This window comes from Gorilla gorilla, chromosome 1 (assembly GCF_029281585.2).
Source record: "Gorilla gorilla gorilla isolate KB3781 chromosome 1, NHGRI_mGorGor1-v2.1_pri, whole genome shotgun sequence".
NCBI classification, from domain to species: Eukaryota; Metazoa; Chordata; class Mammalia; order Primates; family Hominidae; genus Gorilla; species Gorilla gorilla.
The window spans coordinates 232,403,894-232,430,826 of record NC_073224.2 but is presented as its reverse complement, the minus strand read 5'-3'; the positions used below and the strand labels follow the sequence as shown (position 1 = coordinate 232,430,826).

The 26,933-nt window shown below is 48.9% G+C and overlaps 1 long non-coding RNA gene and 1 pseudogene across 3 annotated transcripts; both read left to right on the top strand.

Moving 5' to 3' along the window:
• Nucleotides 1–13,209, top strand: part of LOC101136410 (eukaryotic translation initiation factor 2 subunit 3, Y-linked-like) — a 47,996-nt pseudogene extending 34,787 nt beyond the window's left edge.
• A 380-nt stretch (nucleotides 13,210–13,589) lies between these two features.
• Nucleotides 13,590–26,459, top strand: LOC109029372 (uncharacterized). 3 transcript variants are annotated; one of them, XR_008678664.1, is made up of 4 exons: nucleotides 13,598–13,768; nucleotides 13,956–14,076; nucleotides 19,952–20,158; nucleotides 26,357–26,459. It is a non-coding gene; the product is annotated as an uncharacterized lncRNA (long non-coding RNA). The 3 variants fall into 3 exon arrangements; XR_008678665.2 differs by lacking the exon at nucleotides 26,357–26,459 and having other exon boundaries at nucleotides 13,590–13,768; nucleotides 19,952–21,584; XR_008678668.2 differs by lacking the exons at nucleotides 19,952–20,158; nucleotides 26,357–26,459 and adding an exon at nucleotides 14,750–16,302.
• The last annotated feature ends 474 nt before the right edge of the window (nucleotides 26,460–26,933 follow it).

Below are 26,933 nucleotides of genomic sequence, written 5' to 3'. Positions count from 1 at the left end.
CCAGGTGGGTGGATCATCTGAAGTCAGGAGACCAGCCTGGCCAACATGGTGAAACCTCGTCTCTATTAAAAATACAAAAATTAGCCGGGCATGGTGGTGCACGCCTGTAATCCCAGCTACTAGGGAGGCTGAGGCAGGAGAATTGCTTGAATCCGGGAGGCGTAGGTTGCAGTGAAAGAAAAGAAAGAAAGGAAATCACACTGCTTAGGGAAGATTTGGGGCCCACATGCATTGATCAATCTAAAGACACGTGGAGAGTTCAGGTTATTTTCCAGGCACTGTGTTAGGCAGTGGGAACAAATGAGCAAGTGGGAGCTATCCCTCGTCAGAGCCCCTGCCCCAGCCGTGGGCACCCCGCAGGCCTAGGGCCCAGCCATACCAAAATATCAGAGACCTAAAAAATTGTAGCATGATTATTTTCTATTAAGTGTTTACTTAATAGAAAAACAACAACAACAAACATCGCAGCTCTCCCGGCAAGATGGTGAAGGGGCAAGCCTGGAGTGACTCAGGGGCATCTTTCTCACCAGGACCTCACCACGTTGGATATTGAGGTCCACCAAGTTGCCTCCACTTTTACACGAAGCTATCAGCAGACAAGCCATGATGAACTGGGCATGCTCATGGAAAATCCACAGCAGTGAAAGCTATTTCTGGAGTTCGCACTGTCAAGTTCAAAAATGAACTGGAAACAACCACAGAATCCACCTTGGGTAGGCTGAGGCCAACATTTATAAATCTGATGACTCAAGTTGTCCTTGGCCAGAATGTGCTGCACTCTGTGGAAGCAGGACACCTCATGCCTTTCCTACATGCATTCCAGGGACCTAAGGGAACTTCAGACAAGTCAGAGGTGTTGCGTTTGTTGACTGTCCTGGCCGTGATGTTTTGAGCTTCTATGCTAATAGGGCTGCATTGACAGATGCTGCTCTTCGTTGACAGCTGCTAATGAACTTTGTACTCAGCCTCAGACTTCTTCTGAACATCTTGTTGCCATAGACAAAAAGCCTAAACATATTTTTATTGGACAAAAATAAGATTTTTAAAAAGATTTGCTGCTGGGCATGGTGGCTGACGTCTGTGATCCCAGCACTTTGGGAGGCTGAGGCAGGAGGATCACTTGAAGTCAGGAGTTCAAGACCAGCCTGGCCAACATGGTGCAACCCCGTTTCTACTAAAAATACAAAAATTAGCCGTGCGTGGTGGCAGGTGCCTGTAATCCCAGCTACTTGGGAGGCTGAGACAGGAGAATCGCTTGAACCCGGGAGGTGGAGATTGCAGTGAGCCAAGATCATGCTGCTGCACTCCAGCCTGGGAGACACAGTCTCACGAGACTGTCTCAAAAAAAATAAATAAATAAATAAAAAGATTTGCCTTTTGTTTTTTAATCTTATATATTTGTTTACTTATTTATTTATTTGAGACAGGGTCTTGCTCTATTGCCCAGGCTGGAGTAGAGTGGGGTGATCACTCACTGCAGCCTCGACCTCCCTGGGCTAAAACAATCCTCCCACCTCAGCCTCTGGGGTTGCGAGGACTACAGGTGCAGGCCACCATGCCCAGCTACTTTTTTTTGGTAGAGACGGAGTTTTACCATGTTGCCCAGGCAGGTCTCAAACTCCTGGGCTCAAGCCATCCTCCCACCTCAGCCTCCCAAAGTGCTGGGATTACAGGTGTGAGCCACTATGCGTGGCTCTCATTTTATTTTTTATTGATATATAACAGTTGTACATATTTTTGTGATATATGTGATAATTTGATACATTCATATAATAAATTAGAGTAACTGGGATCTCCATCACATTAAATGTTTATCTTTTTTTTAATGCTAGGATACAAAATAAAGTAGATTCAGTAAGAATCAGCCAGGCTAAAGAACAGTATGAATAGGTCCTTGCATTTTTGCACAAGGTACAGCAGCAGAAGGACTTCCTATTGAAACTATTTCTATTTCTGCTTAGCAAAAAATACAATATTGAAGTTGTCTGTGCATACGCAGTAAAAAAAAAAAAAAATTCAGTCCCTCCAAGATAATACTTTGGAACCCCAATTTATTATCATTGGGTCCTTTGATGTCAACAAACTTGCTATGAGATTGATGATCCAAAGATGGGTGTAGCCAGCTGGGCACGGTGGCTCACATCTGTAATCCCAGCACTTTGGGAGGCCAAGGCTAGCAGACTGCTTGAGTCCAGGAGTTCAAAACCAATCTGGGCAACATGGCAGAACCCTGTTTCTACAAAAAAGTACAAAAATTAGCTGGGCGTGATGGAGTGCCCCTGTAGTTCCAGCTCCCTGGGAGGCTGAGGTGGGAGGATTACCTGAGCCCAGGAGGTTGAGGCTATAGTGAGCCGTGATCACCCCACTGCACTCCAGCCTGGGTGACAGAGCAAGATCTTATCTCATAAATAAATAAATAAATAAATAAATAAATAAATAAATAAATGTTTTTAAAAAGAAGGTATAGCTGGTGATAGTATTTGAAAATGGGTATTAAAATTGGGGAGGAGATTAAAGTCAGACCTGGTATTGTTCCGAAGGTAGTGAAGGAAAACTCATGTGTGAACCAGTCTTTTCCAAAATTGTTTCACTTTTTGCAGAACACAATGACCTTCAGCATGCACCTCCAGGGAGTCTTATCGTAGTTGGAACAAAAATTGACCCAACATTGTGCTAACCTGACCTAATGATGGGGCAGGTGCTTGGTGCAGTTGGAGTTTTACCTGAGATCTTCACTGATACGGTTTGGGTCTCTGTCCCCATGAAATCTCGGGTTCAATTGCAATCCGCGATGTTGGAGGTGGGGCCTGATGGGAAGTGATTGGATCCTGGGGGCGGATTTCCTGCTGATTTCCCCGTTTGGTGCTGTTCTTGTGATAGAGTTCTCACGAGATCTGGTTGTTTAAAAGTGTGTGGCACCTCCCCACTCTCCTTCTTGCCCTTGCTCCAGCCATGTGACATGCCTGCTCCCTCTTCGCCTTCCACCATGATTGTAAGTTTCCTGAGGCCGCAGAACCGTGAGCCAGTTAAACCCCTTTTCTCTATAAATTACCCGGTCTCAGGTATTTCTCTTTTCTTTTTCTTTTTTTCTTTTTTTTTTTTGGAGACAGAGTCTCGCTCTATCCCCCAGGCTGGAGTGCAGTAGCGTGATCTTGGCTCACTGCAACCTCCGCTGCCCGAGTTCAAGCGATCCTCATGCCTCAGTATCCTAAGTAGCTGGGACTACAGGCGTGTGCCACCATGCCTGGTTAATTTGTGTATTTTTAATAGAGACAGGGTTTCACCATGTCGGCCAGGCTGGTCTCGAATTGACCTCAGGTGATCCGCCAGCCTCAGCCTCCCAAAGTTCTGGGATTACAGGCATGAGCCACTGCGCCAGGCCAGGTATTTCTTTATAGCTGTGCAAGAATGGACTAATATATTCATAGAACTGGAAATTACCTATTTTCTACTTGGACGGCTTCTAGGTGTATGCACAGAAGGAGAGACGAGGCCGGGCGCGTGGCTCACGCCTGTAATCCCAGCATTTTGGGAGGCCGAGGCGGATGGATCATAAGATCAGGAGTTAGAGACCAGCCTGGCCAAGATGGTGAAACCCCCGTCTCTACTAAAAATACAAAAATTAGCCAGGCGTGGGTGGCGGGCGCCTGTAATCCCAGCTACTCGGGAGGCTGAGGCAGGAGAATCGTTTGAACCCGGGAGGCGGAGGCAGTGAGCCGAGATCGTGCCCCTGCACTCCAGTCTGGGCGACAAGAGTAAGACTCTGTCTCAAAAAAAGAAAAATTAAAAAAAGGAGAGACAAGAAGGCAGCATCTGTCTGAGAACTAAGTGCTCACGCGGAACATAGGATCTCTATCCACAGAAGAAAGCGTTAGTGCAGTCAAGGCTGATGTTGGTAAAATAGTTCTCACTAATTCTGTGTACACAGAAGTAGAAGAAAATATTGCTTTTAGCCAAAGGGTTGAGAAACACGGGCGTTTCATTGGTTCAAGTCAGCTAGAAGAGGACTGACCATCAAGCTGATGGTCAGTTAAATAATATATTGGGTTGACGTCAGAATTTTTCTTAGCAACCTAGGGGTATATTTTCAAAGCAATAATGGGGAATAAATTTCACAGCTCATTACCTTAGTAGAAACTGTTAGGTTATTCTCATTTTTTGTGATAAAAATTTAACCTCTGCTGGATGTGGTGGCTCACGCCTGTAATCCCAGCACTTTGGGAGGCCGAGGCGAGTGGATCACCTGAGGTCAGGAGTTCGAGACCAGCCTGACCAGCATGGTGAAACCCCGTCTTTATTCAAACTACAAAACTTAGCCAGGCATGGTGGCGCCTGTAATCCCAGCTATTAGGGAGGCAGGAGAATCACTTGAACCTGGGAGGCAGAGGTTGCAATGAGCTGAGATCGTGCCATTGCACTCCAGCCTGGGCAACAGAGTAAGACTGTCTCAAAAAAAAAAAAAAAAAAATTAACCTCTACTAGTAAATAGTAAGGTCCATAATAAATGTCAAAGTTGACATACTGGTAGATTTAATCTACACTTTAGCAGAAATCGATCATTGCTAAATAGTTTCAGGTTTGTCAATCAGTGCAGGTTTGTAATGAAACTGCCTGTTACAACCAGCCTTGGCTGTAGCATAAACACCGGTGAGCCTGTTTGAAATAAAGTTTTTCTTCTTATTAAAAAAAAAAAAAATCTGGAGGCTGGGCAAGGTGGCTTACCCCTGTAATCGCAACACTTTGGGAGGCTGAGGTGGGCAGATCACCTGAGGTCAGGAGTTTGAGACCATCCTGGCCAACATGGTGAAACTCCATCTCTACTAAAAATACAAAAATTAGCCAGGCGTGGTTGTGTGTGTGCCTGTGGTCCCAGCTGCTCAGAAGGCTGAGGCAGGAGAATCACTTGAACCTGGGAGGTGGAGGTTGCAGTGAGCTGAGATCGTGCCACTGCACTCCAGCCTGGGTGACAGAGTGAGACCTGTCTTGAAAAAATAAATAAAATAAATAAATAAATAAACTGAAAAATAAAGTTAATGTTGACTATCTATGGTATGTAACATGATGTCGCTGTTCTTAGTTTATATTTTATAACTCAAAAATCTCACCGTACTGGAAAGCTGTCTGTAGTGATATACTTCCCTCCTTGCTCACATTCCCAAGTTTGCACAGTGATTGATGGGAAAGGCAAAGCTGATCATAAATCGTAGTTTGAACACCCCTCTAGGACCAAGACACTTTTCTCTCCCCTGGATCCGTGACTTGCCAGTAGATGTCCTGATTTCGAAAGGGACCAGAGAAGAACTTGTGAATTAACAAGAAAAATGCATTGCACCTGGACAAACAACTCAACGCAGATGGCCTATAGAAGGGTCGGCCATGTTACGTTCCTATAGAGAGGCTAAACCATTGTTCAGAAAGCTCAGATGAACAGTTTACCATCTCCCCTGAGAGTCAGACAAGAAGAAACTGGTTAAAATCACAACAGGAAGTTTACATTATAGTTTTTTTAAGTCTGCTCACAGTGAGTGGTCCTGGATAATATTATTGTAGTTCTGGGAGGATATAAATGCTTTGGTACCTATCCCCTGATGACAGAGAGGCTCTAGCACATACATCTTGTGTGGGCTCGAAGAGTGCTTTTAAGTTCAAAACTTCAAATAGATGGAAGAGAGAGATCCAAACCTCCATGAAACCTGTTTAGGAACCTGCATCTCAGATGGAAACTCGAACGACAACAGATACCTGAATATTTGCCTAAGCAAACTTGGCTACAGCATTCTGCCCATGCTTGGTGCTGCTTCTCCAAAAGGCGACTCTGGTGTGTGTTGGGCGTTACATCATTCTCTCCTTCAGGGGCTTAAATGATGAAATATCAAGTTAGGGAATTAAATATATGGGATTGGGGGCTGTGAGACATTTAGCGACGATGACCTTACTCAAGATGACATAAGGAAGCTTATTCACCCCGCCCTTCCTTGTTTGAACAGTGACTCGGCCATGAGACTTGTTTTTAAAGCAACTAGAAATAGAATCTATCACTGTTTGCTATGATATCAAAAATGCGTGTCTTGGGCTGGGAACTAGGAATACAACAAGGGAGTATGCTTTAAACCAGGCTGGAGTTTTGGAACATTTGCAGAAATAAATGTATATTCCAAAAACAATGTCATCCTTTTTAGAACCCTTTCTTTGGGAAACATTAAAATACAGGAGCCACCCAGAATGAGCCTTGAGTACCTCGGGTTCAGAGAGCTTCCTGGGTGAACATAAAGGCTGTTGCCTCTGCCCTCAGGGCACGTCCGAGGAGGAACCCTAAATAGCCTAGAGTCCCAATCCTGTCCTTTTATTCCCATCTAATGTCAACATAAGGTAAGCATGAGGATTTCTTTTGGTATAACTGAATTACTCAGAAATCAGGAAAAACCAGTGAATCGATTAGGTATCAATTGAACTCCTGCTGCTACATATCTGTATCCAACCATGTGTAAGGCACCATGCGGGATCCAGAGGGACCCAGGACAGGATTCGTGCCTGCCTCCAAGGACTTTGATACAGCTAGAAGAGAAGAAAAGGACTTGAGCTCAGTGGCTCTGCTTGTAATCCCAGCACTTTGGTAGGGTGAGGCAGGCAGATCACTAGAGGTCAGGAGTTCGAGACCAGCCTGGCCAATATGGTGAAACCCCATCTCTACTAAAAATACAAAAATCAAAGCTGGGCGCTGTGGCTCATGCCTGTAATCCCAGCACATTGGGAGGCGGGTGGATCACCAGAGGTCAAAAGTTCAAGACCAGCCTGGCCAACATGGTGAAACCCCGTCTCTACTAAAGATACAAAAATTAGCTGGGCATGGTGGCACACACCTATAATCCCAGCTACTTGGGAGTCTAAGGCAGGAGAATCACTTGAACCTGAGAGACGGAGGTTGCAGTGAGTCAAGATCTCACCACTGCACTCCAGAGCGAGACTCCATTTCAATAAATAAATAAATAAACAAATAAATAGGCTGGGCGCGGTGGCTCACGCCTGTAATCCTAGCACTTTGGGAGGCCGAGATGGGTGGATCACGAGATCAGGAGTTTGAGACCAGCCTGACCAACATAGTGAAATGTTGGTCTCTACTAAAAATACAAAAATTAGCCGGGCGTGGTGGCGTGCGCCTATAGTCCCAGCTATTCGTGAGGCTGAGGCAGGAGAATTGCTTGAATCCGGGAGGCGGAAGTTGCAGTGAGCCGAGATAACGCCACTGCACTCCAGCCTGAGTGACAGAGAGAGACTCTGTCTCAAAAAAAATAAAATAAAATAAAAAATAAAAAATAAACAAATAAATAAAATAAAGAAAAAGACTTGTGAGAAAGAATCAGAAAGGAGAGAACGATGAATGGGAATATATTCTTAAGTAGCAGGAGAGCAGCGTGTCACAGGAAAATCAGACTGGCTGTAAATGTCCACGAATCTAAGGACCGTGGATGGGGGGGTCACATTGCCCGCGCAGGAGGCCACTGCAGGAATCCCAGTTTCTAGAGGTTTCTGGGAGCCTGCAGGAATGGTGAAGGACCTGGGCAAAATAGGGTTGGCTAGGAAGAAAGAGGAAGGGTAAGTTTGGGTCACTGAACCCACTGATAATGGTGGGGTATGAAGGATGTGCCCTCTGCCAAGCAATCCTAATATAGGTTTGGCATGGCCAAGCTGGAGGTGTGGATTTAGGAGTCACCATTCTGGCAGTGAAAAGTTAACCTCAGGAGAATGGATGAGGACACTCAAATGAGAGCCTAAGAAGGACCCAGACATTCCTGCTTCCCTGCCTCCCTCTTCTCCCTCTCCCTCAGCCTAAACTCAGTCATCCAACAGAGATTTTATTGAGTATCTACTATATGCCAGGCAAGGTGTTAGACAAAATTGAAGAAGGAGACGGGGTGCGGTGGCTCATGCTTGTAATCCCAGCACTTTTGGGGAGGCCAGGACCAGAGGATCACTTGAGCAAAAGAGTTCAAGACCAGCCTGGGCAACATAGGAAGACTCGGTCTCTACAAATAATAAATAAATTAGCCGAGCATAGGTGCACACCTGGGGTCCCAACTACTCTGGAGGCTGAGTTGGGAGGATTGCCTGGGTCTGGGAGGTCAAGGCTGCAGTGAGCCATGACCTGCCACAGCACTTCAACCAGAGTGACAGAGCAAGACCCTGTCTCCAAAAAAAAAAAAAAAAAAAAGAAAAAAAGATGAAGAAAGAGGAGGAGTGACATGAAGACGAGAGAGAGGAAGAAGAAAGGAAGAAGGAGAGCAGGAGGGGGAGGAGGGAGCTCTTTCTTTCTTTCCTTTTTTTTTGTTTTTGTTTTTGAGACAAGGTCTGGCTCTATCCCCCAGGCTGGAGTGCCGTGGCAGATCGTGGCTCACTGCAACCTCTGCCTCCTGGGCTAAAGCAATCCTCCCACCTCAGCCACCCAAGTAGATGAGACCACAGGTGCACACCACCACACCTGACTGGGATTCTAGGCATGAGCCACTGTTCCGGCCACTCTCTTTTTCTTTCTCTTTTCATATCTTTTCTGCATCATTTGAGAGGGATTTGAAGGCTCTGTGGCCCTCGAGACTTCAGTGTATATTTCCTAAGAATTAAGATATTCTCAGCTGATGATTTTGCTCTCTAAAGAAAGAAAATATTTTTTATTAAAAAATATATATATTTATATATATTTTCTCAGCTGGGTGTTGTGGCTCATGCTTGTAATTCCCAATACTGAGGCAGGAGAATTGCTTGAGGCAAGGAGTTCAAGACCAGGCTGGGCAACGTGGCGAGACCCCATCTCTACAAAAATACAGAAAAATGAGCTGGGCGTGGTGGCACGTGCCTGTGGTCCCATGACTCGGGAGGCTGAAGTGGGAGGATCACTTTAGCTGGGGAGGTGGAGGTTGCAGTGAGTTGAGCACTCCAGCCTGGGCTACAGAGTGAGACGCTGTCAAAAAAAAAAAGAAAAAAAAGATACTCTCTTATACATGCAGTATAATGATCAAAATCAGGAAATCTAACATAAACAGAATGCCCTTATCCAGCCTACAATCCACACTTGAATTTCATCACCCGTCCCTGCAGCTTTCCTGGCGGGCCTGGGCCCTGATCCAGGATGGCCGAGTGCTGAGTCATGCACCCCTCTTCACCCGAAGCTCCTCCGCCCACACCTTGTACAGGCGCCTTCTTATCTCCCAGATCCGAGTCTAACCGCAGCTCCCCACCTGCTCATCCTCACGGGGGCGGAGATGCGGTCTCACAGTGCCTGGCTCTGTAACTTCAAAGCACGTGTCCACATCCTGGTCTGTCCTGTCCTCTCCACGAAAAGTAATCCCCAGGGTCAGGGTGTGCCTCGTTGCCACTGCAGGGACTGGGCATCCAGACCCTGCAGGGGGGACACCGGGATCACCATCAGCCTCTCTGCTCATGAGCTGCGTGACCTTGGGCAGCTTAGCCCGTTTGTGCAGCTGTAAAATGAGGATGGTGGCTGCACCCCATCTGGAGTTTTCTGAGAGGCAAACGGGTCTGTTATGAGAATCCAATGAGTCCTTATGTGTAAAGCACTCAGAACAGTGCCGGGCACATAGAAAGTGCTCAGTCGGCCCAGCACGGTGGCTCACACCTGTAATCCCAGCACTTTGGGAGGCCGCGGTGGGTGGATAACTTGAGATCAAGAGTTCGAGAATAGCCTGGCCAACATGTCAAAACCCTGTCTCTTCTAAAAATATAAAAATTAGCCAGGCGTGGTGGCATGCATCTGTACTCCCAGCTACTTGGGAAGGTGAGGCAGGAGAATTGCTTGAACTCAGGGGGCAGAGGTTGCAGTGAGCCTAGATCACACCACTGCGCTCCAGCCTGGGTGACAAGAGTGAGACTCCATCTTTAAAAAAAACAAAAGTGCTCAGTAACCAAGAGCCCTCTCCCCCACTTTCCTCCTCCCCTTCTCCTCCTTCTTCCTCTTCCTCCTCCTTCATATTCATCCTCACCATCTAGCATAGTGCCTGGCACACAGTAGATACTCAAGGAAACCCCAGCAATCTCTTCAGCAGTGGGAGGGCACAGAAACAAGCGTGGGGAAGATGGGCAGAGCATTTAGAGCTGGGGCCATCATCTTACCAAGCCCCGCCATTCTGCACACCATGAACAATTGGAAGAGTCAAGTAATAGGGAGTTTGTGGACACAAAGGAGGAAAGAATGCGTTGCCTTTTTTTTTTTTTTTTTGAGACAGAGTCTCACACTGTCGCCCAGACTGTAGTGTAGTGGCACGATCTCGGCTCACTGCAAGCTCCACCTCCTGGCTTCATGCCATTCTCCTGCCTCAGCCTCCCGAGTAGCTGGGACTACAGGCGCCCGCCATCACGCCCAGCTAATTTTTTGTATTTTTAGTAGAGACGGGATTTCACCATGTTAGCCAGGATGGTCTCGATCTTCTGACCTCGTGATCCACCCACCTCGGCCTCCCAAAGTGCTGGGATTACAGGAAGAACGCGTTTTCAACCGCAGGAGATGGAAGCACCTCAACTTGATCTCATGCGTATAAAGGTGTTGGAGTGCGGGCCGTGCCACGACTGGCATAGCCACACTCTGCCTGCCTGCATGTGTCCATGTCACGGAGGGAAAGGAGAGATCTTCTGGATTGATCCACAGGTTATCAGGGCAAGTTCGTCACCATCACAATCATCATGACAGCTCCCATGGATTAAACACTTCTCTGCACAAGGCTCAGTGCTGCACACTTTGCATGATGATGTCTGTCCTTATTGTGGGATGTTCCCCCTTTGCAGGTGCGGAATCTCAGGCTCAAAGAGACTGAGGCCACGCGGGTCATCAGTGGCCGAGCTGAGATTAAGCAAAGGGTCTGGCTGGGCATGGTGGCTCACGCCTATAATCTCAGTACTTTGGGAGGCTGAGGCGGGTGTATCACCTGAGGTCAGGAGTTCAAGACCAGCCTGACCAACATGGTGAAACTCCCTCTCTACTAAAAATACAAAATTAGCTGGGTGTGGGTGGCACATGCCTGAAATCCCAGCTACTTGGGAGGTTGAGGCAGGAGAATCGATTGAACCCAGGAGGCGGAGGTTGCAGTGAGCCAAGATCGTGCCATTGCACTCCAGCCTGGGCAACAAGAGTGAAACTCGGTCTCAAAAACACAACAACAAAAAAAAGCAAAGGGTCTGAGAAAGTGGAGGGCAGAGCCTGTGGGAGAGGAAGTGATCTTGGCCTTCCCCAGACTGGACGTTAGAAGAGACAATGGAGAAGCAGCAATATGTTGAGCTGAATGGAGCAGGCTCAGGGCCCATGCTGAACGAGGGCTCCGTTGCTAGGTCCTGTGCGTAGTTTTCTGGGGAAGACAGTGGGCAGCGGCCTCGGAAGCCAAGCAGAAGACCACCCATAATAGGAGCTGGGGGATTTTGCTAGGCGGAAAATGGAAGGTGAATAAAAAGATTGGCCAACACCAGCAGCTTGAGTCTATGATGGTGGGAGGGCCGGGCCCTGCGTCTCCCAGGAGCCTTCCGTGACTTGGGAATGGAGAGGGTGTCCGGAGGGGTCCCCAGGAGGAGCTTGGTGAACATGCAGTTGGGACAGGTTGGAAAGGGCTCTGTGGTGGAGAGAGGGTCGGGTACCCAGGATGGCCTTCCACACAGTAAGTCAGCATCCCTTGTTGATTTAGGAGGGAGTTCAGGCTTTCAGTAAACTAAGAGCGGTGACGACCCAGGGAAGGAGGGCCAAGGTCAGAACCTTTGGATGTGTGCGTGCGGGGAGTGGGGAGGAGAAAGGGCCCTGGAGCAAAGGGGCCAGAGGAGCGGGAAGGTGAGCGTGACCCTGCTGCGCCCAGAGGCCCCAGGAGGTAGGGGTTTGCACAGTCAGGCAGCAGGGGTTCCTGGGGGACAGGCCAGGCCACCCTGGTGATCGGGAGCCTGTGGGGGACTCCAATTCTTTCAGTTGCCTGATGTCAAGGAATGAAGGACAGGGAGGAGGATGTCACATAGGCACTAGTTAACATTTAAAATGCAGGAAACACAAAATGTGTCAACCAAACCAGTTTTTTCTTTCTGAGCTGTGAAAAACCAAGGCTGACCTGCCTTGGCCCAGTATTACAGAGGACAGAGTGTCGGGGGTGATGGGCCTGGCTGTCCCCCGAGGTCAGGAGTGCTGACTTCATGGGATGTCGCTCGATCCCATGGAACCAGCCTGCCTGGAAGTTATGCTCAGGGTAAACTTTTTTTTTTTTTTTTCCTGAGTCGGGGTCTCAGTATGTTGCCCCAAATGGAGTGCAGTGGCACCATCTCTGCTCACTGCAACCTCCACCTCCCAGGCTCAAGCAATCCTGTCATCTCAGCCTCCCGAGTAGCTTGGACCACAGGTGCACACCACCTGACCCGGCTCATTTTTTGCATCTTTAGTAGAGATAGGAGTTTTGCCATATTACCCAGGCTGGTCTTGAACTCCTGAGCTCAAGCAACCCTCCTACCTCAGTCTCCTAAAGTGTTGAGACTACAGGCATGAGCCACTGTGCCCGGCCCAGGGTAATCTTGATTGTCACCGGGACCCAAAGGTGGAATAATAACATGGACTTCCGAGAGTCTTGACAGGCTTCGCTAATTTGAATGGAATGCAGTCACCGGATGAGGGTACAGAGAATCCCTGAGCAGAATCCTGGGTGTTTGTTTCTTTCCTGTGGTCCTGCCCTGCCCAGGCCTCTGAGAAATGCAGAGCCTTTCCTCTCCCCATCCCTCCCTCTCCCTCCGAGGTGATTTTGAAAGGTCTAGGCTTCCTATGCATACCCCTTGGGGTCAGGAGGTAAGAAGCTTTTTTGTTTTAGGCCTCTGGTGGAAGATTAATGGGACTGCCCCTGGCGAGGTGGCAGAGGGTAGGTCTGGCTGAGAGCTTGTGTGCAGGGGTTTGGGGAGGGGACACTGGGAAAGTTACAAGGGCCCCACTGCACATAGCACCCTTGCTGGGAAGGGTGAGGGCTGCAGACACTTGTAAGCCTGCTTGACTTTGAGGGGGACATCTGGGTCTTCTGGGGCCAAGTCCTTGGAGAACTCTGGAGAGGCTCTGGGACCCCCAGGGCCCATGACGACGCGGTGCTCAGCCGAGAGGCCAGGGAAAGGGAGCGGCTGCTGTACCCTAGAAACGAGACCCCTTCCTCTGTTCCAGTCTCTCGGATGGAGAGTTGGAGGGACAAAGCTACCTTATAGTGGCTGACATTGCCTCCCACCTTGTCCTGCAGGACACCAAAGCCAGATGACCTTTGATTTAGAAGCATAATGCGACAATTCTTGCACCTGAGTGCCGTGGGACCCATTCACTCCTTCCTGGCCCCAAGCAGCTGACGCAGGAGGCCTACGTTTTAGTTGATATAGACTTGAAATATTCAAAGAGCTAAGCTATCAAATCCATCTTGTTCTCTACATTTTTCTTATAACACAGAGTATGCCCCAGTGTTGAATAACCATGCCAGGGACGGCAGGAAAGGGACTCACGGGATGTGAATTTACATGTGACGTCAGAAAGGCTCTGTAAACAGGAGGCGGGATGTGCGCCTGGCCAGCACCCCCCAACCCCGCCTCCATGCGCAGTGATTACAGGCTGGATGGCACGTAGTGAGCCAGGCGAGGTCACCACTCTACAACCCTTGTGACTGTCACCTTTGCACAAGCGGAGTGACTTTTCCCCCAATCTCGTACCAGTCTGGCAGCATGTACGAAAAGAACGGTGAGAGAAGCTGTTTTATGCATTTCTAAAGGAAGCAGAGAAGTAAGAGCTTGGTATTTTTCAAATGGAACTCAAAGGTCTTTGCAGCCTGGGCTCGGCACTGGGCTGAGAGCCGTCAGAGGAGCTGCTGCAGGGGTGGCTGCCATTCCTCAACCCGATTCTATCGTTATTATTTACATTCTATGTCTTCTCTTTCAAGATTATTTTTTTGACATTTGTCTTCTGGCAGAGCTGGGACCAATGAGTGGGAGGTGGATTTTGGCGGAACACAGGAGGAATTCTCTTAGTCAGAGCCATCCAAAAATGGAAAGACCTGACTCAGAAGACAGCGTGTCCCCTGCCTGCATAAGGTCCTGGTGAGGTCCTGTCAAGGGTGTTCTGCCCCGTGCTTTGACAGGTGTGTGCGGAGATGAAAGATAAATAGCCATTCTTGAGCGTGTCCTCTGTGCCAGACACTGTTTTAGGTACTTTTACGTGAACTAACACATTTAACCTCCAAACAACCCTATGAGACAGAAACTATTATTGCCTATTATTACCCTCGTCTTACAGATGAGGAAACTGAGGCACAAAGAAGTTTAGTAACCCGCCCAGGTCACAGGGCTGGTATTCTAGGGAGGCAGGACTCAGCCCCAGGAGGCCTAGTGGCCTTGCTCCTACCTTGACCACCAGTGAAGTTGATCCTCTCGTCAGCTGACCGGGCACAGTGACCAGCTGTTCTGTGCTAAAAGGAGTTTAGAAGGCAGCTGACTCAGCCCAAAATGTGGGGTTAGAAGTCAAGAAGGCTTTTAGACAGGGAACATCAGTCAACGAGTAACAGAGGCTAGGCTTGAACTTTCTGAAAGGAAGCCTGGGGGTGCCTGGCACACGTCCCGTCCCGCCGCAGGCGCAGGTGGAACCAGGGAGTTTGGGGCCCGCCACTTCTGGGCTCAGCATGCAGTTGGCTCCGCACCCCCTTACACCCCAGGTCTGAGTTGGCTTTTTGCTTAGTTCATTCAAGTGAGTCTCCGACTTCTCCTCCAGTTTCAGGAATCTGTCCCAGATTTCTCCCTGGGTTGAGTTATTGCCTTGGTCACCTGCCCAGGACTGCAGTTTCTCTGATACCACCTCAGGGGAGGGGCAGGACCTAGACCCTCAGAATCTGGCCTTGAAGCCTGGATACATCTGGGGAGCTGCTCACGCTTCTCGGCTGCATTTGCCTTGGTTGAGGATGGGAAGAAGATGCCTCCTTCCAAAGATTGCCGTGAAGATGGCGATGCGATAACGTGAAATCGCTGTGCGCGCAGCTGGACTCTATCAACCATGGTTGTCTTCCCACCTTTGCCACAGACTGAGGGTCCCTTCCTGAGCTCAGCCTGTTGGCATTCAGTCCCTGGGGCTGAACCTGGGCGAGCCAGGTGCCTCCTGCAAAAAGACACAGTTCAACAAAGTGCAAGGAGGAAAGCTCTTCTGTACCAGCATGCCCTGTGGAGGGTACCGTGTGCAAGGACTATCAGAGAGGTTCAGGACTGCGCTTCGGTTGAGCTCAGTGACTCTTTGTTCTTTGTTTTGTTTTGTTTAGTTTTTTGAGACAGGGTCTCACTCTTGCCCAGGCTACAGTGCAGTGGTGTGATCTCGGCTCACTGCAACCTCTGCCTCCCAGGTTCAAGCCATTCTCCTGTCTCAGTCTCCTGAGTAGCTGGGATTACAGGCGTGCGCTACAACACTTGGCTAATTTTTGTATTTTTAGTAGAGACGGGGTTTCGCCATATTGACCAGGCTGGTCTCGAACTCCTGACCTCAGGTGATCCGCCCACCTCGGCCTCCCAAAGTGCTGGGATTACAGGCATGAGCCACCAGGCCTGGCCTCAGCGACTCTTTGAACCAGCGTCTGAGTCAGGAAACAAGGGTACCACTAGGCTCCAGGACCTGCTCTGTCTGTAAAATGAGAAGCAACTAGAATATCCCTAAAACTCCTCTTAGCTATAAAATGTTCTGATTCACGACCAAGGGAAGAAAGAAAATGTGTATGTAACCAAATAAAAATACTTTCTGACGTGAGCCAAGGAAGGGGACAGAAGTATTTGGCTTCCTCATTCAGCCCCACCCTATAGAAAGTTCTGGCTCTGGCATGAAGACACACTGGTCTGGTTTCCTCTTGCTTTTATTTCACAAGAGCCCCCAAATATGACATTTACGAATGCCCTGATAGTAGATCCTATTCAGGTGATTGGCCTGGAGGCTGAAACTTTACACAACAGCTTCCCCTGGGGCCTGGCAATCTTAAGGATTGGTGAAACTTTTAGCTAAGAGTAAAGAGCTTCTCACGTGGTTCACATGGTGATGTTTTCCTTGCAACAGTTCTATAAAATGGGTTAAAATAATTTTTATGATCTTGCACTTGGGAAAACCAATAGACACAAAGGTTTAGTTATTTTTCCACAATGTGTGAATATGGGAAAAGTGGAAGAAGTTTTGATCCCAGAATTGGCTAGCTCCTTCTCAACAAGCAAACCCTGGGATCTTTTCCAATCACGTCTTTGATGAGAAGAAAGTGGCTTCTTGCTCTCCAACAAATATTTGCCCCCAGATTCCTGCACCTACTGTACAATTAGAGAAAATTCCTGAGGGCTGAAATCAAAGCTTCTGTCTTCTGTCTTCCTGTCAAGGTATCTTGGACCTCTGGCCCAACACTCAGATTAAAAGAGGAAATATCTTCATGGCTAATTTCTTTCTTTTCTTTTCTTTTTTTTTTTTTTTTTTGACATGGAGTCTCACTCTACCGCCAAGGCGGGAGTGCAGTGGCGTGATCTCAGCTCACTGCAACCTCCGCCTCCCGGGTTCAAGCGATTCTCCTGCCTCAGCCTTTCGAGTAGCTGGGATTACAGGCGCCTGCCACCACGCCTGGCTAATTTTGTGTATTTTTAGTAGAGATGGGGTTTCACCGTGTTAGCCAGGATGGTCTCAATCTCCTGACCCCGTGATCCGCCTGCCTCGGCCTCCCAAAGTACTGGGATTACAGGTGTGAATCACCAGGCCCAGCCTTTTTTTTTTTGAGACAGAGTCTCACTCTTGTCGCCCAGGCTGGAGTGTATTGGCGCGATCTCAGCTCACTGCAACCTCTGCCTCTGGGGTTCAAGTGATTCTCCTGCCTCGCCCTCCCGAGCAGCTGGGATTACAGGTGCACACCGCCAACCCAGCTAATTTTTTTTGTATTTTAGTAGTGATGGGGGGGCATTTTACTGTGTTGCCCAGGTTGGTCGCAAACTCCTGAGCTCAGGCAGTCGGCCAGCCTCAGCCTCCCAAAGTGCTGGCATTACAGGCGTGAGCCACCACACCCAGCTGACATTCTGAAACAACAAAATTTCTGAAATCCCAACTCTTCTCTACCCTAAAAGACAGTTCTGCCCAGTGGGGCCCAGTGAGTCGTCTCAGAGCATTGGGCCCTGGTATGAAATGAGACAAAGCAGCCTCTGTTACACCCTTACCATGAAGGATCGTTCATCCGATAGGAGGGCACCAGAGGGAAATGTTGACATCCTCAATTTCATCAGAATCCTTTTCCAAAGACACAAATAAGATGTCTTAAATATGGAAAATATGCATCATGATGTTGAAATCTCACAACTAAACATCATTTCCGGTCCTGTGTGTTTACTAAGTTTATATTCCCAATTTAAAAACTACCGATCAATTCTTTTTTTTTTTTTTTTGAGATGGAGTCTCACTCTGTCGTGTCACGATCTGGGCTCACTGCAACCTCTGACTCCCGGGTTCAAGCCGATTCTCCTGCCTCAGCCTCCTGAGTAGCTGGGATTACAGGCACCCGCCACCATGCCTGGCTACTTTATGTGTTTTTAGTAGAGTCGGGGTTTCACCATATTGACCAGGCTGGTCTCAAACTCCTGACCTTTTGACCCACCTGCCTCGGCCTCCCAAAGTGCTGGATTACAGGTGTGAGCCACCATGGCCGGCCAATCAATTCTTTTTTTAAAAAATATAGATTTATTTAGAACCAGGGGAGAGAGTGAATTGCAGTCCCTAACTACCACAAATGATGCAGTTGTGTTTCCCACATTTGGAGAAATGGCCTGAGTCAGCATATCCAGAGTGCAGGGCATGAGCCTCGCCCTGGGAAACCACCTTCGTGATCCTGGTACCTCTCCTGCGGATAAGCATTATTGACTAATGAGGTAATAATACTGTTTCTTAGAAAAGTGAAGTAAGGCTAGGCCCGGTAGCTTATGCCTGAAATGCCAGAACTTTGGAAGGCTGAGGTGGGAGGATCCCTTGAGCTCAGGAGTTTGATATCAGCCTGGGCAACAGAAGGAGACTCTGTCTCTACCAACTGAAAAAAAACAAAAAAACAGAAAGTAAGTTTAGGAAATTTTGATTATGGGTGGAAATTGTCATAAACTTGGGTTGAGAGGAAGGTCTTGGACATTATAAGTGGGTCATATTCCCCAGGCTCGGTGAGTTGGTTTCGAGGGGCCAAAGACCACATTTTCAGTTCAGAAAAGGATTTGCCTGGAGGCCATAGGATTGCAGTGTCATCTGACGAGCTCCATGCTGGGGACTTTTACAATGACCGGGACACAGAGCAGCCTTTCTTTTCTGGTTGTCTTTAGACTTAACATAATGATCCAGAAGCAGAGACTTCTGCTGCCAATCTGTAACTTTCTTTTCTAAACATATTTCCGTGGTCTCTGGGAGAATGTTAACATAAGAGCCAGTGTGCGTGAGGCCGGGTGCGGTGGCTCACACCTGTAATCCCAGCACTTTGGGAGGCCGAGGCAGGCGGACCACTTGAACCCAGGAGTTCAAGACCAGCTTGACCAACGTGGTGAAACCCCATCTCTACTAACAATACAAAAATTAGTTGGGCTTGGTGTTTTGTGCCTGTAATCCCAGCTACTCAAGAGGCTGAGACAGGAGAATCACTTGAACCTGGGATGTGGAGGCTGCAGTGAGCCGAGATTGTGCCGCTGCATTCCAGCCTGGGAGACAAAAGCCAGACTCCATCTCAAAAAAAAAAGCCAGTGTGCATGAACCTCATGCAGCTGTCAGCACGAGGTGGGCTCTGCGTCAACACAATGTTAGCTAATGCAGGACGCCACAATGAATTACATCTCGTGTTTTCCATTTATCCCCCAAAGATAGCAGTTTTTGTTTTTTTGTTTTTTGTTGTTTGTTGTTTTTGAGATGGAATTTCACTCTTGTCACTCAGGCTGGAGTGCAGTAGCACGATCTCTGCTCACTGCAACTGCCGCCTCCCGGGTTCAAGCGATTCTCCTGCCTCAGCCTCCCAAGGAGCTGGGATTACAGGCACCCACCACCATGCCCGGCTAATTTTTGTATTTTTAGTAGAGATGGGGTTTCACCACATTGGCCAGGCTGGTCTTGAACTCCTGACCTCAGGTGATTCACCCGCCTCAGCCTCCCAAAGTGCTGGGATTACAGGCGTGAGCCACCATGGCTGGTCGACAATAGCAGTTTTAAAAAAGAACAAAAATTATGACCCATTGTCACAGTGAGGGTTTTGATACGATTTATTAGTTATAAATATTTCTGATTTGTACACCAGCTTCTTTATTCTACCCTCCCAATGGCAGAAGGAATATTTATTAACCTCCCCTCTCATTGTCCACCAAGCCTAGGATCTGAGATGCTATGAAATTTCTCCTACAATAAATCTGGATTATAGGATGCACCTCAAAACATAGGAACCTTTGCATCGTTTTCCACTGCCACTAATTCTAAAATTTTCTCTTTTTTTTGAGATAGGGTCTTACTCTGTCACCCAGGCTGCAGTGTAGTGGCACAATCACTACTCACTGTGGCCTCAACCTCCCAGGCTCAAGCAATGCTCCCACCTCAGCCTCCTGCGTAGCTGGGACTACAAGCACACACCATCATGCCTGGCTTATTTTTATTTTTTGTAGAGAGGGAGTCCCGCTGTGTTGCCCAGGCTGGTCTTGAACTCCTGGCCTCAAGCGATCCTCCCACTTCGGCCTCTCAAAGTGTTGGAATTCTAGGTGTGAGTCACCACCCTGGCCCTAGAAATTTTCATTGTCAAATGAACATCATTTCCCTAGGCTGGTGTTGGGAAGCTGGGGGATCCTGTGTTCTCTCCAGCACTGGGTTTTCCCGAGCAGAAAATGAGCCTTATCGTGTACTCGGAATCGTCAGATATTTGTAGAGCCAGAACACATCTTGAAAATCATGTTATCTCTTTGCTTTTTGCAGATGAGGATGTCAAGACTTGGAGTAGGTGACAGTTGGCCTTGGGCTTCGGTGGCCAACCCATGACTACAAAAGCCCGAGAAGCCAGCAGGTCCCCCAGCTCCTCCACCAAGTGGCCTCTGGGTGATGGGGAAGCTTGTCCTCTGCTTTGTCACACGCAAAACTCTAAAAGTCAGCATCCCAACGCATCGGCCTGGAGAGCCCATCCAGGTGAGAGACACACACTTGAGGATGTGTTGGGGCCAGAGGCAGAGCCAGCGATGTCACTGCCAGGTCCCGTGCAATACGACAACACAGGACTCCTGGTTCCAAAAGCAGGAGAAAAGCTTTTTCCTTTCCTCCCTTCACCTGTCACAGTGGTTTTTATTTGTGATTGAATGGTGTGCTCCCTGGGACGGGGGTTTCTCAAAGACATCTCTGGGAGTCTCGCAGACTCAGGTGCCCAGGGGCAGGGTGCTTGAGTCCCAACCCTGAAACCCTAACTGTCCTTGATCCCCACAGTCCGTGCCCTCCTGCCAGCAGATCCTTTGTCCCACTGGATTTCATTTACAAACCACAAAGTCAGAAAGAAAAGTATTAAGAAATCCAAGAGGGGCCGAGCGCGTGGCTCACACCTGTAACTCCAGCACTTTGGGAGGCTGAGGTGGGCGAATCACCTGAGGTCAGGAGTTCGAGACCAGACTAGCCAACATGGTGAAATCCCTTCTCTACTAAAATACAGAAATTAGCTGGGCATGGTGGCACACGCCTGTGATCCCAGCTATTCAGGAGGCTGAGGCAGGAGAATCGCTTGAACCCAGGAGGCGGAGGTTGCAGTGAGCCGAGATCGAGCCACTGCCCTCCAGCCTGGGTTACAGAGCAACACTCCGTCTCAAAAAAAAGAAGTCCAAGACGGCAATTGCAGAGAATTCAACTCCCTGGGCGGGCCCCTCTGAGAGCAAGGGTCTGAGCTTCCACATTGGCCATAGGCCGGGGAAGCCTGGCCAGAGGTGAGCAGCCACTTGGATGTCTGCGATGGCTCCAGAGGTAACAGAGACTCGAAGACCAGGGAGAATGCAAGCTTCAGGGCTGGGCACAGTGGCCCACACCTGTAATTCTAACACTTTGGGAGGCCAAGGTGGGCAGTTCCCTTGAGCCCAGGAGTTGGCAACCAGCTTGAGCAACATGGTGAATCCCTGTCTCTACCAGAAAAAAACAGAAAAAAGGAAAGAAAAGAAAGAAGAAAGAAAAAAAGAATGCAAGCTTCATGTTTGGCTGTAGCCTCCGCTGAGGGAGCCTCTCCAGTCCCGACTGCCGCGTGCCCTGGGTGGCGGAGGAATTTGGGGGTGGACCTATCTCAGTTGTATCTGGAAGAATTCTCAGGGTAGAGGGTGAAAAATATCTTTTTTATCCTTTCTCTTTTTATTTTTATTTTTATTTTTATTTGAGCTAAGGTCTTCACCTACGTCTGTCACCCAGGCTGGAGTGCAGTGGTGACATCACGGCTCAATGCAGCCTTGACCTCCTGGGCTCAGGTGGTCCCCCCACCTCAGCCTCCTCGGTAGCTGGGACTACAGGTGCACACCACCACACTCAGCTGATTTTTATATTTTTTGTAGAGATGGAGTTTCACTTTATTGCTCAGATTGGTCTCGAACCCCCCAGGCTCAGCAATCTGCCCGCCTCCGCCTCCCAAAGGGCTGAGATTACAAGTGCGAGCCACCGTGCCTGATCAATGTCATTTCTTAACGTTGATTTCCCCCTTAGGATGGCCACTGTGCCGAGAGATGTGGGAAAGAGTCTGCAAGCAGCCCCTTCCCCCGTCATCTGAATCTTTCATTTGGTAAATAGGAGGATTTATGTGGAATCTGGCTTTTCTGATAGCATCGACGTTCCTTCCCGTGCCTTCTGAGTCTCTTTCTCTTAATTTGACTGTGGTCTCTGCTCTTTGCTGGACTCAGTGAGTATCTCACGCTCAGTTTTGGTGGAGGTCACGGATTTAACCCTTAGAGAAACCGTGGGGCAAGACTCAAGCTCATGAAGCCATGAGACGGCGAACCCCACATGTGAAGGCATCACCTGGTAGTGAACATTCCCTGGGGAGGCGACCTTGGTGTTAATTCATTTATCAAGAATCATGAGGCCGGGCGCGGTGGCTCACACCTGTAATCCCAGCACTCTGGGAGGCTGAAGTGGGCAGATCACAAGGTCAGGAGTTCGAGACCAACCTGGCCAACATGGTGACGCTCCCTTCTCTACTAAAAATACAAAAAGTAGTCAGGCATGGTGGCAAGAGCCTGTAGTTCCAGCTACTCGGAAGGCTGAGGCAGGAGAATGGCGTGAACCCGGGAGGCGGAGGCAGCAAACCGAGATCACGATACTGCACTCCAACCGGGCCAACAGAGCGAGACTCCATCTCAAAAAAAAAAAAAAAATCATGGCATCCAGCACCCTTCTAGGCACTTCACAAAACCATGCAGTTATTTTGTCCTGACCACAACCCTGAGGCAGGTGCTGTTATCATTCCTGGTCTTCGGATGCAGAGAGTGAAGCCCGGAGGGAGAGACTGCATACCAGGCTCCGATTCTGACTCCCAGAAAATGGGGAGCTGGAGCCAGCCCAGGTGGAGCAGCCTCGGGTGCTCCACTCCACTGCCTCGTGATCACCTGCAAGGGCTTTATGCACCCAGCACCCAGCACCCAGGCAGGTGGTGCAGGGAGCAGGTCTCTTTACCAATTTAGTTGCCACATCCCCAAAAAGCATTGAGTCCTGGAGCAGAGATCGTTTCAGCGATAGTGAGTTTGGGAGATGCTGAGATCGACTCTTGATGGTTCGTGGAGCTACCAGGCTCCTCTGCGTGGGGAGGAACAGGTGGCTACTCTCTGGAACATCCCAGCTACTCAGGAAGGCTGAGGCAGGAGAATCGCTTGAACCCAGGAGGGGGAGGTTGCTGTAAGCTGAGATCATGCCACTGCACTTCAGCCTGGGCAACAAGAGTGAAACTCGGTCTCAAAAAAAAAAAAAGGGAGGAGTGATATTAAAAGAGCCTGTTCTAAGGACAAAGGCCCCCACTTGCGCAAAGCTAGTTATCAGAACCATGGCTAGAAAACTCGCAGAGTTTGGGCAGGCCACCTCCACCCTCATTTCCTCCCCTAAGTACCCCTCTACAGACACCTGCTACCTAAGAACACATGAACACAATGTGGACCTACGGCCCTGTTATTCCAGCTTGGAAAAAAAAAATCACACCAGGTTGACTCGGTTGGGCTCTGCACCCCAAATGCCATAGCAGCCTCCGGGGGAGGCGGGGAGCGCTGTGTTGGCCCCTCACGCTCGCTGGACTTTCCGCCAGCCTGCCCTCTTTAGCGCTGGTCGGGCTCTGTGGTGGATATGTCGAGAGTTAGGGGAACATTGAGTCATCTCCTCCCTTTCAGCTGCGGCATATTTCTGGGAATGCGAAGCACATTTGAGCGACGTGACATTCCTTACCTCGCAGCAGCAAGGCAACTGCCCACTTCCTTTCGAGTCATGTTGCATCATCTTTCAGAACAGGACTAAACAAATAGGCTGGATACATGGCTTTAGGAAAGAAAAGCAAGTGTGCACGTTTGAACCCCACCCTCTCCATGTGCCAGGGCACGATTCTTCTGCCCCCGAGGGAGAGAGAGGGCGCACACCGTTGTGGTTACTCTCCTGCCTTTCCACAGATAAGAACCAAGTATATGTGTTCTATGCGCATCTCATAATCACAGAAAAGAGGCATGTGACGTTCAATATAGGTGTGTTTCCTAACACATGTGTCAGAGGCATGTATGGCTACATCAGTTCTAGTGATGGGCATTGCAGTTTTTAAAATTCCTTGTCCTTGTCATCTTGGAATAAGTCACAGGAAAGGTAAATGATCTGTGTAAACCCTTTGGCCTGTGGATCAACTTTTATACATCTAAACCTGGGAAAAAATGTTATTTATTAGCAGGAGAGTGAACAAACATTTCAAGCTTGCAGACGGAAGCTGGGGGTGCAGAGAGGATGCAAAAGTGAACAGAACGGGCATCTGTTCTCAAGAGTCTGCAGGATCATGGTGGAGACAGAGCCCTGTGGAGCAGGATGCGTGGGCAGTGGACAGTGCACCAAGTGTTTGCTCAGGGGAGCGGGACCCAGAGGGGACCTGGAAATACAAGCTCCAGGAGGGATGTCTGAGCCCGGCGGGGGCTGCTGGGATAATAAGAAACAGTCTCTGTGCAGGTGGTGGGCACTCACAAAGAGGGATGGGAAAGTGCTGAGCACAGCTCCATCCCAGGCTGGAAACGGACTCTGCATCCAGAGCCACAGGGCCTGTGGAAGCCATGCTGGGGCTGGGACACCTCCAGGTGTTCAATGGTAGGGGGACTGTAGCCATCTAAGTCTTGAGCAGAGAGTGACCTGCTGCAGATATGCCTTGGGAAAGTCATCCTGGTGACACACTGAAATTTGTCCTGGGAAAGATTGAAGGTGGGGACATGTTAGGAGGCCATGTCAGTGCTGCAAACAGGGCTGGAATGACAGCCAGGGCTACAGCAAGCAAGATGGGGATCACACAGCAGTGGTGCAATCGCAGTTGTGTGTGTGGAGCACTGACCCTCTGATCGCACGGTGCTGCACACTTACGCGAGCCGTCTCATTTCGCCATCAGAACCGCAGCCCTACGTGGCAGGTCAGCTATCACTCCATCTTACAGGTGAAGAAACTGAGGCTCAGGGAACAGAGATAGCTGTTCACTGTCACACACTGTGTAAGCAATAGGGCCAGGACAAAAAGGGAGGTCTGTCTGATTCCATTCTCTCCCTTTAGAGTGAAATAACAGAATTGCTTGAAATCCAGTTAACTGTGGAGGGAGAGGGAGGTATTCTGTTGGCTTCTGTCGGGAGGCCTCAGAGAACAGATGACGTGACTAAGATGGGGGCAGGCAGGTGGGGGAGGAGGAACTTGTAGCTAGGCTGAGTGGGCCCAGGTGAAAATTTGACACCAACAAAACACCACTGGTGGTACTGATGATCTAGGATTGGAGCTACAGACCCGAGGTTCCTATAAAAGACTGGGGCTAGGAGTGTCCCTTTGCTACAAAAGGAAGATGTTTGTACGTATTGCTGGAGTAAGAAAGCAAGGTGCAAACAATGGCATAGGAGAGTGCCCTGAGAGTTCGTCACATGCCTGGCACTGGCTAAATGCCATGCATCCTGTGACAGCCTTTGATGCGGTGCTACCGTCATCTTCAGTTTATAGATGAGAAAACGGACACTCAGAAACATTAAGTAACTTGTCCAAGGCCATGGAGTTAGTAAGAGGTGAATCTGGGACTCGAGTTGAAGTCAAACTTCCAAGTGCATCTGCAGACACAAAATATGGGAAGAATTCACCTAATTGAGGGTTACAAAACTGTTTCCTGGGACTGTAGTCTCCTCACATTACCTTTATTTTCTTTTCTTTTATTTTATTTTTTAAGACGGAATCTCACTCTGTTGTCCAGGCTGGAGTGCAGTGGTGCAATCTCGGCTCACTGCTACCTCCACCTCCCGGGTTCAAGCAATTCTCCTGCCTTAGCCTCCCGAGGAGCTGGGATTACAGGCACATGCCACCACGCCAGGCTAATTTTTATATTTTTAGTAGAGACGGGGTTTCATCATGTTGGCCAGGCTGGTCTTGAACTCCTGACCTCAGGTGATCCACCCACCTCGGTCTCCCAAAGTGCTGAGATTACAGGCTTGAGCCACCACACCTGCCCACATTCCCTTTACATATCTGTATTCTCTAAGCTGTCTATACTTAATATGCAATATTTTTGTAATAGGGAAAAAATGTTTTAGGAAAGCAAAAAGGTGGAAGTGTAAACCGGTAGACACGGTAGACATTTTGGAAGACAATTTGCCAACATCCATCAAAAGTTGAAAAATTGGCTTATTCCTTGACACAGAAATTCGTTGACACAGAAATTTGGCCTAGGTGTTGAACAGGACACTGAAGGACAAGGAGGAACTTATCCATGGAGGGGGTAGGGTGAGTGCAAATTCCAGAAAAAGGGAACCGCATTGTCTGCAAAAGCCTGATGGCAGGGCAGTCCGTGACTGATTCCAGCCCAGTTTCTCTGCAGACTCTCCCGCTTGTCAATTATACAGACAACTGGGGCACCCTCACCCCTACCCCAACACCACCACTCAGACCTCCGGAATCAGAGTCCACAGAGGTGGGGTCAAGGAATCTGAATTTTTATTTTATCCATCCAGTGCCTTGGGTTATTCCCATGACCAGTAAGTCTGGGAAACACTGGCTGCTGCAGGAGGCATCGGGAACTGCTCTGGGAAAGCTGGATGGAGCTGAAAGGAAATGGTCTCGGATCCCATGTGGAATTTAAATTTAATACGCAAGCCTGTTGCTTCTTTTCTTTCTTTCCAGGGGAGATGTCACAAATTCTATACCAGAATCTCACAAATCACAAAGAACTTACTCATGTAACAAAACACCACCTGTTTCCCAATAACTATGGAAATAAAAAAAAATTTAATAATAAAAAATTTAAAAAATAAAATTTTGATGAAGGGATAACCCTTTCCCCGGAAGACTCCCCCTCCCCTGACACTTGAACACATTTTCAGAGACCCAAGAATCAGCTCTCTGGAACCCAGTGGAAGGATGTCAGGACGGTGATTTAAACTGAGAGGGGCCCGATCATACCAGAAAGCCAACTAATCCCATGACAGTACAGAGACCAGGCAGGTGGGGGACCGGCTAACGGGGCCTGAGAAGCAAGTGAGGTTGGGAACTGAAGCAGGGGGCCTTTGGGGCAATGGAGGGGGTGGGTGAGGTCAGGAAGGAGGAGAGCGCACATGGGACTCATGTGGGGGTGCAGGATTGAAAGGTGAGGGAGGCTTCCCTCTTGGAGAGCCCCTGGGCAGGGCCAGGGGTGTTGGGGGTACAGGGACAATGTACCTGGACCATTTCCAGTTTACAACGAGTAGAACTGTGAGGAATT